Here is a 12838-nt window from a genome sequence, read left to right as displayed (position 1 = left end):
TGTTTCCTGGATTACTTGTGTTAGCATTTCATGTAAGATTGCTATGAAGAAAAAACCATTTTTAAATGAATATGAATTTGACATGAAGGAATTGTTATGTCAAATGATTACCTAATGAACTACATACTAGAATAGAGTGAATCACAATTTATTTCATAATAATAACACAACGTCAGATTTCAGTAATCAATTACTCACCCAAAAATACAATCCTATGAAGCTTCCTTTAAGTCTGTGAAGAATGTAAAATGTCCAGCTGTAAGCAGTTCTGTAGAATTTGTACTCATGTTTATCTTTGGCTATAGATATCTAAATTGTTTGTGCACTCACTCATTCACAATTAAATTTTAATAAATTGCTCTACATTCTTTCAATAGAACCTGTGTATTTTGTGACTCCTGAACATTTATTAGTACCCATTTCTGCATACTTTACATACATTTTATAAAAGATATGTAACTCTTTGGTAACTACAATTCTAAGGCTTCTTATTTCATATGTAAAATACATTTGCATAAATGCCTATGATTATTAAAATTTTGATTGGAAAGACTTTTAACTACTTTTCTCTGAGGTAATGTCTAGAAGTTGAGGTGTGTTTTTTGTATGGAGTAGATGTATGAATAATGTTTCCATATGCCTTCCCTTAGCCTGTATCTTATAATCAGAAAGTTGACACATTTGATGCAGTGGCTATTAATAACCATTGATTGTTAATATTTGTTATTTTGAGTGGCAGTGTATGTATGTCTCACCTTAAGGATTTTATGATGTGGGATTATGTATTTCCTGTGCTGTTGTTTGTACAGCTAACTTCCTTGTGTTGGAGTTTTTCTTCTAATGCTTTCTGTGTGACAGGATTGGTGAATACCTCAATTATCATTATATAGCATTCCTATAGTAACTGATGGAACCAGATTCAAGATCCAGAACCAAGCACCAGGCCCTGTTCCATGAATCTAGACAAAGAGGTGGAGGATGTAGTGTATAAGAATGGATGTTAAAATCATGATGTAAAAATCAACAGAGACAGATGATCGAAGGTCTTGAAAACTTATGATCAATAGTCAAACTGCTATGAAGAATCCATGAGACCAAACTAGGCCCTGTGTTTGTGGATGACAGTTTTAAATATTGGTTATCTGAGAGGCCCCTGGTAGTAGGCACAGAATCTATTCCTGGTGAATGAGCTAGCTTATTAGAGCACATTCCCAATGGTGGAATGCCAAGTTCAGCCTAATGCAGGGAGCAAGGTATGGTCCTTCCCCAATTTAATGTACCAGACTTTGTTGACTCCTGATGGATGCCTTTACCCATTGGGAAGAGTTTATAGGGGGACAAAGATTGGAAGAGAGGAGTAGGAGGATAGTAGGAGTGGTCGGAGGGAGAACTGTACTTAGAATATAAAATTAAATTAGAATAAATAAATTTAAAAACACATTTCTTGTAGAATATGTTGTGATCATTGTTTGTCCTCCCTTAACCTCCTTAAATACCCACCCATGAAACCTCACAAGTTCTGTTTCTCTCTCTTTAGAAAAGAAGCAGAAAAAACCACCAACCCAAAACAAAACTAAACAAAAAATCAAACAAAAATAAGGGAAAGGATATAGAATACTTGAAAACATACACACACACACACACACACACACACACACACACACACACACATTTACAAACATGGGATTTCAGCCTGCCACAAAATCTAATTTAATAATGGCTTAAAACTTTGAGGAGCAGCCAAGGATTATGGGATTTGAATTCATGTGTACTCCAGGAAATGGAAAACATGCCTTCAGTTTTGTGTGTCTAAACACCTGATGTTTGGCAGCCAAAGGGCCTGGGATAAAATACAATGCTACAGATTTATTAAAGGAATAACATTTTAAAAATGACACTTAGTAACATTCTGGAAGATATCATTGCCTTCTTCACCATTGAAGCTTTCTCCTGATTCAGATAAGAAGTACAGAGACCCACACCCAGACATTATACTAAGAATGAAAGATCCTGGAGTTCTCAATCTAAGTGGCATGTCTCATTCAAATCCCTCCCTTCAGGACACAGAAAGCACTGTGGGAGATGAGGCAAAATGTGTGTTGGAGGCAGAGTGGAGAGAAGACAAGAGATTAAGGCCTGTAAGTCAACAGGTAAGATGCAGATATGAACTCTCAGAGTCTGAGGAAACATGCACAGGGCTTAAAGAGGTCTATAGCAGATAGGGTTGTAGAGCTGAAAGGGGAAGTGTAAAAATTCCGCTATTCATACTAAGTAGCTATATACCATTACTAGCCAATAAATGAATGTCTAGTTTTCTCTAATATACTCTCACTAGGAAAACACAAATATTTTAAGTATAGCCTGAAAGACTACCATTAGATTGACAACTGAAAACAAATATAATGGTGTCTTTTGAGTTTCTTTCTTGTATCATAATGTCCTTTCATGGCTTTTTTTCTTCTCTTATGTTTTACTGTATATTTTGTGTATTTATTATGGCTTCTTGTTTAGAAGTTTTATGAGATTCCTGAGTATGTGAATAGGTAGCTCTCTATGCCTAAATCTGTTTCTTTTGTGCCTTTTGTCAAGTTTCTCTTGTGTGGTAATTTTGTACTACTATTATGTGTTAGTTTTGTTTCATATATTACTATATTACATTGTATTATATAAGTATTCCATAGAACCCTGGTTGTTGTCTTATGAGAGACAGAATGATATTTGACCCGGGCATAAATTCAATGGAGATGAACTTGGAAAGGAAGACACTGAGGAAACTGTAATTAAATGCAAGAAAAAGATAGTATCCATAAATAAAAAGAAAATATAAAAAAGATATGAAGCAAACCAGAGGAGGCTGGGAGGCCAGGGAAGCAGCTGTTCCTGCAGCAGCATTAGGTAAACAGGCCGGCTTCCTGGCCTGTGTTCCAGTACCTGCAGATCGCCTGGGAACTGCACAGAGCTCCCAATCCCGGCTGGAGCCAAGCACCCCAGACTCCAGGTCTTCTCTCCCACCAACGAGACCAGGAAACCAGAGGAGCCAGGTAGATCAGGGGAGTAGCTGTTCCTGATCAGGTACAACAGGACCCAGCATAGGGTCCAGGGGACCAGGTAGGAGGCTAAGTGCCCCAGATTCCTGTTCTTCTTCTCCACCCACGGAACCAGCACTTGGACAAGGAATAGAAGAACCACCACATTATTTGACTTGCTAGCACCCACCAAAAGGGAACTCTGGTCCCCAGACCAGTAAGGGGCTCTTTCTGCACCCACTAGAAGAAGAGATGGGAAAGAGACAATACAAAAACACACTCAACAACAGAAGAACAAATATGACACCGCCAGATTCTAGAGATGCCACACCAGCAAGACCCCAACATTCCAATGCGAACGAAGCAGAAGAGAATGACCTTAAAAGCACTTTCATGAAAATGATAGAGGCCCTAAAAGAGGATATAGGAAAATCCCTCAAAGAAATGGAAGAAAAAACAAACCAAAAAATGCAAGAAATGGAAGAAAAAACAAACCAAAAAAAATGCAAGAATTGGAAGAAAAAACAAACCAAAAAAGGCAGGAAAAGGAGGAAAAAAACGAAGCAAAAAATGCAAGAAATGGAAGAAAAAACAAAGCAAAAAATGCAAGAATTGGAAGAAGAAACATACCAAAAAAGGCAGGAAATGGAAGAAGAAACAAAGCAAAAAATGCAAGAAATGGTAGAAAAACCAAAGCAAAAAATGAAAAAAATGGAAGAAGAAACAAACCAAAAAAGACAGGAAATGGAAGAAGAAACAAAGCAAAAGTAGTGTGTGGCTATTGTAAAGAGTGATATTTCTCTGATTTCTTTCTTAGTCCATTTATATACATAGTAGAACTACTGATTTTTTTAGTTAATCTTGTATCCTGCCTATTTGCTGAAGGTGTTTATCAGCTGTTGGAGTTCCCTGGAAGAACATTTTTGACACTTATGTAAACTATCATATCATCTGCAAAGAGGAAAAGTTTGACTTCTTACTTCCCAATTTGTATCGACATGATCTCCTTTTTTTGTCTTATTGCTCTAGGTAGACTTCAAGTACAATTTTTTAGAGATGTGGAGGGAATGGATATATTGTCTTGTTCGTGATTTTAGAGGAATTTCATTGAGGTTCTCTCCATTTAGTTTGATTTTGATTGTTGGTTTACTGCACTTCTTTTATTATGTTCAGGTATGTTCCTGTTATCTGTGATCTCTCCAGAACTTTTATCATGAAGGGGTGTTGGATTTTGGCAAAGGGTTTTTTCAGCATCTATTGTGATAATCATGTGGGTTTTCTTTTCAGTGTGTTTATGTGGTGAATCATATTTATGGATTGTTATATATTATACCTGCACCGCATACCTTGGATCAAGCCTTCTTGGTCATGGTAGATGATTTTTCTGTTGTGTGTTTGGATTTCATTTGCCAGTATTTTATTGAGTAGTTTTGCACAAATGTTCTTGAGGGAGATTGCTATGTAGTTCCCTTTTGTTGCATCTTTGTATGGCTTGAGTAGCAAGGTAATTGTAGTCTTGAAAACAGACTTTGGCAATTTTTCTTCTGCTCCTATTGTGTGGAATAGTTTGGGGAGGGTTGATATAAGCTCTTCTTTGAATCTCTGGTGGAATCTTCAATAAAATAACCTAACCCTCTAGCCCTGGGTTGGTATTGTTTAGATGACTGCTTCTATTTCTTTAGGGGTTATAGGTCTATTTAAATTGTTTATCTGTTCTTGATTTAATTTTAGAAATTGACATCTATCCATGATATGGTCCATTTCGATTTTTATGTTATAATTTTTATTTAAATTAGAAAAAAAATCTTGCTTCACATGTCAAACCCAGCACCCTCTCCATCCCCCCTTCTCCTGCCCACAGACCAGCCCACTCAGCCCCCCACTCAATCCACACTCTGATTCCCAGAGTGGGTATAGTTATCCATGGAGAATCTACAGGATCTGCCATTTCATTCAGGGCAGTGCCTGGGCCCTCCCCCAAGAGTCTAGGCTGAGACCACATCCCTAATTGTGGGATAGGCAGCTGAACTCCATTTTGATGTCAGGGAAAATTTCTACCCAAGGCAACATAGATTGCCTAGGCCTCCTCACTGACACCCACATTCAGGGGGTCTGGGTCAGACCCATGCTGGTCTTCCAGCCATCAGTGTGTGGTCCAAGAGTTCCCCCTAGTTCCGTGGGTTAAACTAGCACAGTCTTGACCCTATGCTCATCAGTCCTCCATTTCTGTCACTGGATTCCAGAAGTTCAGCTCAGCATTTAGCTGTGAGTTTCTCCCTCTGCTTCCATCAGTCAATGTCTGAAGGTTCTGTTTCCCAGACTCTCTGGCAGTGGGAGTGTATGCTAATTTTTTTAATTTTGTGGAGTACATGTTTTCAAAGTATGACAGGATTATTCGCTGTATTTCCTCAGTTTCCGTAGTTATCCCTCCTTTTCATTTCTTATTTGTTAATTTGCATGCACTCTTTCTGTCTTTTGGTTATTTTAGAGAAAGTTTTGTCTATCTTGTTGATTTTCTCCAAAAAGCAACTCTTGTTTCATTGATTCTTTGCATTGTTTTCCTAGTTTCTTCTTTATTGATTTCAGCCCTTAGTTTGATTATTACTTGGGTTCTACTACTCCTGGGTAAGTTTACCTCTTTTTGTTTTAGAGATTTAAGATGTGCTGTTAATTCTACCATGTGACTATTCTCCAGTTTCTTCATGTGGGCACTTAGTGCAATGAACTTTCCCCTTAGCACTATTTTCAAAGTGTCCCATAGGTTTGGGTATGTTGTGTCTTCATTCTCATTGAATTCCAGAAGTCTTTTATTTCTTTACTTTTTCCTTGGCCCAGTAATGGTGCAATTGCACATTGTTCAATTTCCATGAGTTTGTAGTTTTTCTGATATTTTGTTTTGTTGAATTCTATCTTTAAACCATAGTGATCTGACAGGAAACAGGGGTTATTCCATTTTTTTTTATCTGTTGAGGTTTGCTATTGTGCCAAGTATGTGGTCAATTTTAGAGAAGATTCCATGTGGGTCTGAGAAGAAGATATATTCTTTTGTGTTTGGATGGAATGTTCTTTAAATGTCTGTTAAAAATTATTGGGTCATGATTTCTCTAATTTCCTTTGTTTCTTTGTTAACCTTGTCTCTGGTGGAATTGTCTATGGTGAGACTGGGCTTTTTCATTTTCCCAATATAAATGTGTAGGTTTTTATGTATGATTTAAGTTTTAGTAATGTTTCTTTTATAAATGTGGTTGCCTTTGTATTTGGGGTATAAATGTTCAGAATTGAGACTTCATCTTGATGGACTTTTCCTTTTGTGAATATGAAATGGCATGCTTCATGTCTTTTGATTGATTTTAGTTTGATGTTTAATGTGTTAGATTTTAGGATTCCTACACCAGCTTATTTCTTGTGTCCATTTGATTGAAAACTATTTTCCCAACTTTTTAATCTGAGGTAACATCTGTATTTGAAGTTGATGTGTGTTTCATGTATGCAGTAAAAGGATGGATTCTGTCTTTGTATCATTTCCTTAGCCTGTGTCATTTTTATAGGTGCATCAAACCTATTGTTATTGAGGGATATTAATGACCATTGGTTGTTAATCCTTTTTTGGTTTCTATTTGTTTTTGTGGTGTTATTTTGTATGATTCCTCCCTCCCCTTTTCTTCTTTTATTGTTTGGTAAAGTTGGAGTACCTATAGCCTATGTTTTTGTGTGTGAACTTTGTTGGGTTGTAATTTTTCCCTCCAGTAATATTTGTAGGTCTCAATTTGTGGATCTGTATTGTTAAAATCTGGTTTTATCATGGAATATATTGTTTTATCCATCTATAGTGGTATAATAGTCTGGGCTGATTCCATGGTTTCTTAACATTTGTAGAACCTCTATCCAGGACCTTCTTGCTTTCAAATTTTCCATTGGAAAGTCAGGTGTAGTTCTGATAGGTCTGCCTTTGTGTGTTAAATTGAAATGTTTTGCTGCTCTTAATATTTTTCTTTAAGCTGTCTGTTTGGTGTTTTAATTATTATGTGAAGAAGGGAGTTATTTGTAGTCCAATTGTTTTGGTGTACTATAAGCTTCTTGTACTTTTTTAAACATGTCCTTCTTTGTGTTGGGAAAGTTGTAAAAACAGGCACTTTAAATAGTTGTTTTTGGTGTCATTAAGAATATTATACTCTATTCTGTTTATCCTAACAACTCATTGTTACCCAGATCTTTAAAAAATACATCTCATATCCAGGAAGTACTAATTACAAAGATTGATGACCATACCAAGTTATAAGTTGAAATGTCACCTCTGTAAGCATTTTCCCTGAGTTCTTTTCTGAAAGGTCCCATGCATAGTGAGTGGCCTTGACTTTCCATTTCCTATTGATAAATAGACAGCAAATGGGAACTTTACAGTGAACAGAACAGAATGGGACAACATATTTGAATAGTCATTTTCAGTTCTGTATTTCAGGAGGGGAAATAGCACAGCTAGAAAGCTCTGACATTGTTGAGTGTTTTACATGGTCTGTTCATAAAGTTCCCCCTTTCTGTATGGAAAAATGCTCAACTAACAGAAGAAAATCCTGTAAATATTTATAACAACATTGTTTAAATGTGGCCAAAAGAAAATATAAGGGTTTTGGAACAAGTTAACATGTAAAGTGGTTTTATAGAAAACAGCAATTTTCTTGTATAATTTGATAAGGAGTAGTACCAGATTCCATTTCTAGTTCAGTTTCTGGTATTGGGAGAAAGGGATTCTGTGATTGACTATGTTATAAATTCAAAGAGGAGAAAATATTTTAAAATATCTTATTTTCTAACTGTGTAGTGCATGGTTAATTCAAGTTTCTGCACACTACAATATTGATTACAATTTCATTCAGGTTGCGAATTTAATAACTGTTGCTTGGAATCTCAGTCTCTTTTCCTAACAAGTATAGCATTGTAGCATGCCTTTTAATAAATGGCTGGCATATAATCTCTTAAAAAAGAGTAGATTCAATAATATACCTTTTATAACATCATATCTATATCCTCTATTATGTTCTTTTCAGAGCAAATTAAAAAATCTACCCCTTTATACTATCATATCTGAATTCACTTTTTAAATAAACAAGAACCCTGAATCTAACATCCTTTGTTTATCTTTTTCCTGACAATTACCAATAGCAAATGGTAAGAAATCCCCATAAAAATTGGCAGATATTCATAACCTATTGAATGACTAAAACCATTCACCCTGACTTTGGGAATGTGAGCATAGTGTTATTTAAGTTACTTCCTGCTGTCTGAGTGTGATATCATCTTTAGGGTATCCTGAAAAGAGAAAATTGTTTTAATTGTCAAGCTATATCATTTATTGTCCAGTCTCTGTGTAACATGAAAGGTCACGGCTTGTCTCAAGTCCTGGCTAGCTTCCTCTGAGAGGCTGGATCGCCTCAGCTAACCAACTCAAAATAGTTCTGAATTGTGTCTGTGAGGTTCTATCATCTCAGCTGGACTCCTCAAAATAGCCCTGAGCAGCATGTAGTCAAATCGTATCTTTAGCTTTAGTTGTTCACATTAATAGTATTGTGAAATCCTCGTAAAATAGTCATTATAGGTCCTGATCTTCTTTTGGAAGACTTCAAAGGTCACTGTTAGGTGTGGTCATGTTACACTGTAGAAAACTGAAAATGACTCAAAGTTCAATTCACATACATGAGGATAGATTTATCATTTCTCTAGAATTGGTTAGTATTTTATATGGCTAGTAATATCATGACAAAGATTATGGGATTACTAGAAATATAATAGTCTTAAATATTTGTTTTATCTCTATTCAGTATCAAGTGCCTCTTCTGACATGACATAGAGATTTTGGATTTTACTATAACAAACATGCTTGGGTTTAGTGAAGGAGAGAGCCCTACTCCAACTCCAAAGCCAGCTTTAATATTTAATAGGACTGGCAATACCAAAAGATGATTCATATTATATGTCTGTAGAGAGAAAAGAAAAATGGGGAACATATATGAAATTTTATCCTGTTATAAATGTAATATACCAGTAGGTCAACTTACTTTTTCTTGGGACAATTTTTCTAGATAACTTGTCTTTTTCTTCAGATATCTCAATTTTCCTTTGGTCTCTGGATTCCTTAGTTAGATAACTTTATTCTCCTGAAAAGCCAAAAAACAAATCCCTTCCCCAATCCTAAATTTTGTGGAGGTTCTCCTTGCCAAACTATATCTGATCAAATGAAAAAACATTTATTAGTGGCATAGGTTAGCTAAGATTAAATAGCTATGGACAACCACAGGAGACATGAGGACTAAGCACAGCGGATCCAGATCCCAGGACAACAAGATTCAGCCAGCCCAGAAACTACCAGCTTCCATGTTCCATTCTCCACCCACAGGACAGGCAAGGTAAACATGGGTGTATTTCCAGCCTGCTTTCCGGTGCCCTGATCAGAACCACAGGAGACCTCAGACTGCACAGTGGATCCCAGCCTGACAGGATTTAGTCGGCCCAGCGACTGCCAGCACCATAGTCCCTTTCTCTACCCACAGGTCTCGATAGGCCTGGGCCTGGTTACAGCCCAATTTCCAGTGATCTGTACACAAATAGATGAGGACAGGGTACTGCACAATGCATCCCCATCCCAGCAGGAGCCAGCCCACCCAGAGTCTGACAGAGCCCAAGTCCCATTCTCCACCCACAGGACATGTAGGGTCCAGCATACCTAGAGATTGCCAAGGTCCTGATACTAGGACAGCCTCCATCCACACAAGAGGAAAGCCACCAGGGTATTGGACCTGCTCCCACCCACAGGAAAGGAATTGGGGTCATATACTCACCAGGAGAGGAAGAGACAACTTCTGCACCCACAGGAAGAAATGATGGGAAGGAGACAGTATAAAGACACACCCAGAAACAGAAAAACAAATATAACATCACCAAAAACTAGAGAATCTACACCCGCAAGCCCATTGCAGATAAAGCATGTGAGAAAGACCTTAAGAACAACTTCATGAAAATGATAGAGGCCCTCAAAGAGGATATGAGAAAATCCCTTTAAGAAATAGAAGGAAAAAAACAAGACAAAAATGCAAGAAATGGAGGAAAAAACAAACCAAAAAATCGAACAAATGCAAGAAAGAGAGGAAAAGACAAAGCAAAAAATACAAGAAACAATTCAAACAGTGCAAAGATTGAAAGCTGAAATAGAGATAATAAGAAAGCAAACTTTTAAGGAATGCTGGAAATAGAAAAGTTGGGCAAACAGTCAGGTACTACAGATGAAAGCAGAATACAAGAGATGGAAGAAAGAATCTCAGTTGTTGAAGATACACTAGGGGAAATAGATTCCTTAACCAAAGAAAATGTGAAGTCCAACAAATCCCTAACACAAAATATCCAGGAAATATGGGACACCATGAAAAGACCAAACCTAAGAATAATAGGTATAAAAGAAGGTGAAGACAACCATCTCGAAGGGACAGAAAACATATTCAACAAAATCATAGAAGGAAACATTCCCAATTTAAAAAAGGCATGCCACATAATAGTAAAAACTCCAATCATACAGAGTATAGAAAGAATATTAAGATCAGAAAAGGAAAAGTGCTAAGTAAGACAAATTTATCAGAATCACGCCTGACTTCTCCATGGAAACTCTGAAAGCCACAAGGACCTGGATACACAGTCTATCAACACTAAGATACCACAAATGCCAGCCCAGACTGCTATATCCAGCAAAGCTTTCAATCACTATAGATGGAGAAAACAAGATATTCCATGGAAAAAAACAGATTTAAACAATACATATCTACTAACCCAGCCATACAGAAAGTTCTGGAAGGAAAACTCCAACCCAAGGGAGTTAACTACAATGAGAAAAACATAGGGAATAGATAATCCCACCTTACCAACAGTCAAAAGAAAAAAGGGGTGGAAATTGATATATAATTCTACCACCATCAACCATTTCAAAACAAACAAGAGTGAGTAATCAATGGTCATTAATATCCCTCGATATTAATGGTCTTAAGTTGCTCATTAAAAGACACAGGCTGACAAAATGGATTCAAAGACAGAATCCAACCTTCTGATACATACAAGAAACACACCTCAGCCCCAAAGACAGGCATTACCTCAGAGTTAAGGGATGTGAAAAGATTTTCCAATCAAATGGAACCAAAAAACAAGCGGGGGTAGCAATTCTAATATCTAATAAATTAGATTTTAAAATAACATCAATCAAAAGAAATGAAGGAAGTCATTTCATAGTCATCACAAGAGAAATCCACCAAGATGAACATATATGCCCCAAATACAAAGGCATCCACGTTCATAAAAGAAACATTACTAAAACTCATATTAAATTTTAAGCTCTACCTTGCTCTCACCACCAGACAGGACTACCAGACAGAAACTTAACAAAGAAGCAAAGGAACTAATAGAATTTATGTCCCAATTGGGATTAACAGACATCTATTAAACTTCCATCCAAATAAAAAAGAATATACCTTCTTCTCAGCACCACATGGAACCATCTAAAAATCGACCACTTGGCAACATATCAACCCTCAACAGGTGAAAAAATTGGAATACTTCATGCACCCTATTAGACCACCATACGTTAAAATTAGAATTCAACAACAACACAAATTGTAGAAGCCATACAAACTCATGGAAATTGAATAATGCACAATTGCAACATTCCTGAGTCAAAAAAGAAATAAAAAAAGAAATTAAAGACTTCCTAGAATTCAATGAGAATTAAGACACAATATACCCAAACTTATGGGACACTTTGAAAGCAGTGCTACGAGGGAGTTCATAGCATTAAGAGCCCACATGAAGAAACTGGAGAATAATTACACTAGAGAATTAACAGCACAACTGAAAGCTCTAGAAGACAAAAAAGCAAACTTACCCAGGAGAAGTAGATGCCAGGAAATAATGAAACTAAGGGCTGAAATAAAAAAGTAGAAACTAGGAAGACGATACAAAAAAATCAATGTAACAAAGCATTGGTTCTTTGTGAAAATCAACGAGATAGACAAAACTTCATCCACACATACAAAATGACAGTGTGAACATGCAAATTAACAATATCAGAAATGAAATGAAAAGGATGACATAACAACAGACATTGAGGAAATCCAGAAAATCATCAGGTCATACTTTGAAAACCTCTACCCCGCAAAATTTGAAAATCTAAAGGAAATGGACAATTTTCTGGATACATATCACTTGCGAAAATTAAATCAAGAGCAGATAAGCAATTTAAATATACTTACAAGCCCTAAGGAAATAGAAGCAGTCATCAAAAGCCTCCCAACCAAAAAAAGCCCAGGGCCAGATGGCCTCAGGTCAGTCATCAGTCTAGGGTCCAGGCATTCTCCCTTGTTTAAATCAGGTGCCTCTGTGGGTTTTGCCACCCTGGTCTTGATTCCTTTGCTCATCAGTGCTCTTTGCAACTGGGTTCCAGGAGTCCAGGTCAATTTTTAGCTGTGGGTGTCTGTCTCTGCATCTGACAGCCACTGGATGAGGGTTCTAGGATGGCATATAAGGTAGTCATCAATCTCGTTATCAGGAGAGGGCATTTAAGGTAGCCTTAATGCCAGTTGGTATCATTTTTGTAAATCTGTGATCTGACTAGTTCCAGATCTCTTCCCCAACTCATAATGTCTCCCTTTCTTATGGTATCTCTCATCCTTCTCTACTCTCCTCTCTTCCTGCTTTCCCATGTCCTCCTCTCCCCTACACTTCTACTCTTCTCTTTCTCCAATCTCCCTCTCCCTGCTCCTCTACCCTGCTTCCAAACCAAT

This window comes from Mesocricetus auratus, unplaced genomic scaffold (assembly GCF_017639785.1).
Source record: "Mesocricetus auratus isolate SY011 unplaced genomic scaffold, BCM_Maur_2.0 Super-Scaffold_100008, whole genome shotgun sequence".
NCBI lineage: Eukaryota > Metazoa > Chordata > Mammalia > Rodentia > Cricetidae > Mesocricetus > Mesocricetus auratus.
The sequence above is the reverse complement of the archived record's forward strand: the minus strand, read 5'-3'. Positions refer to the sequence as shown.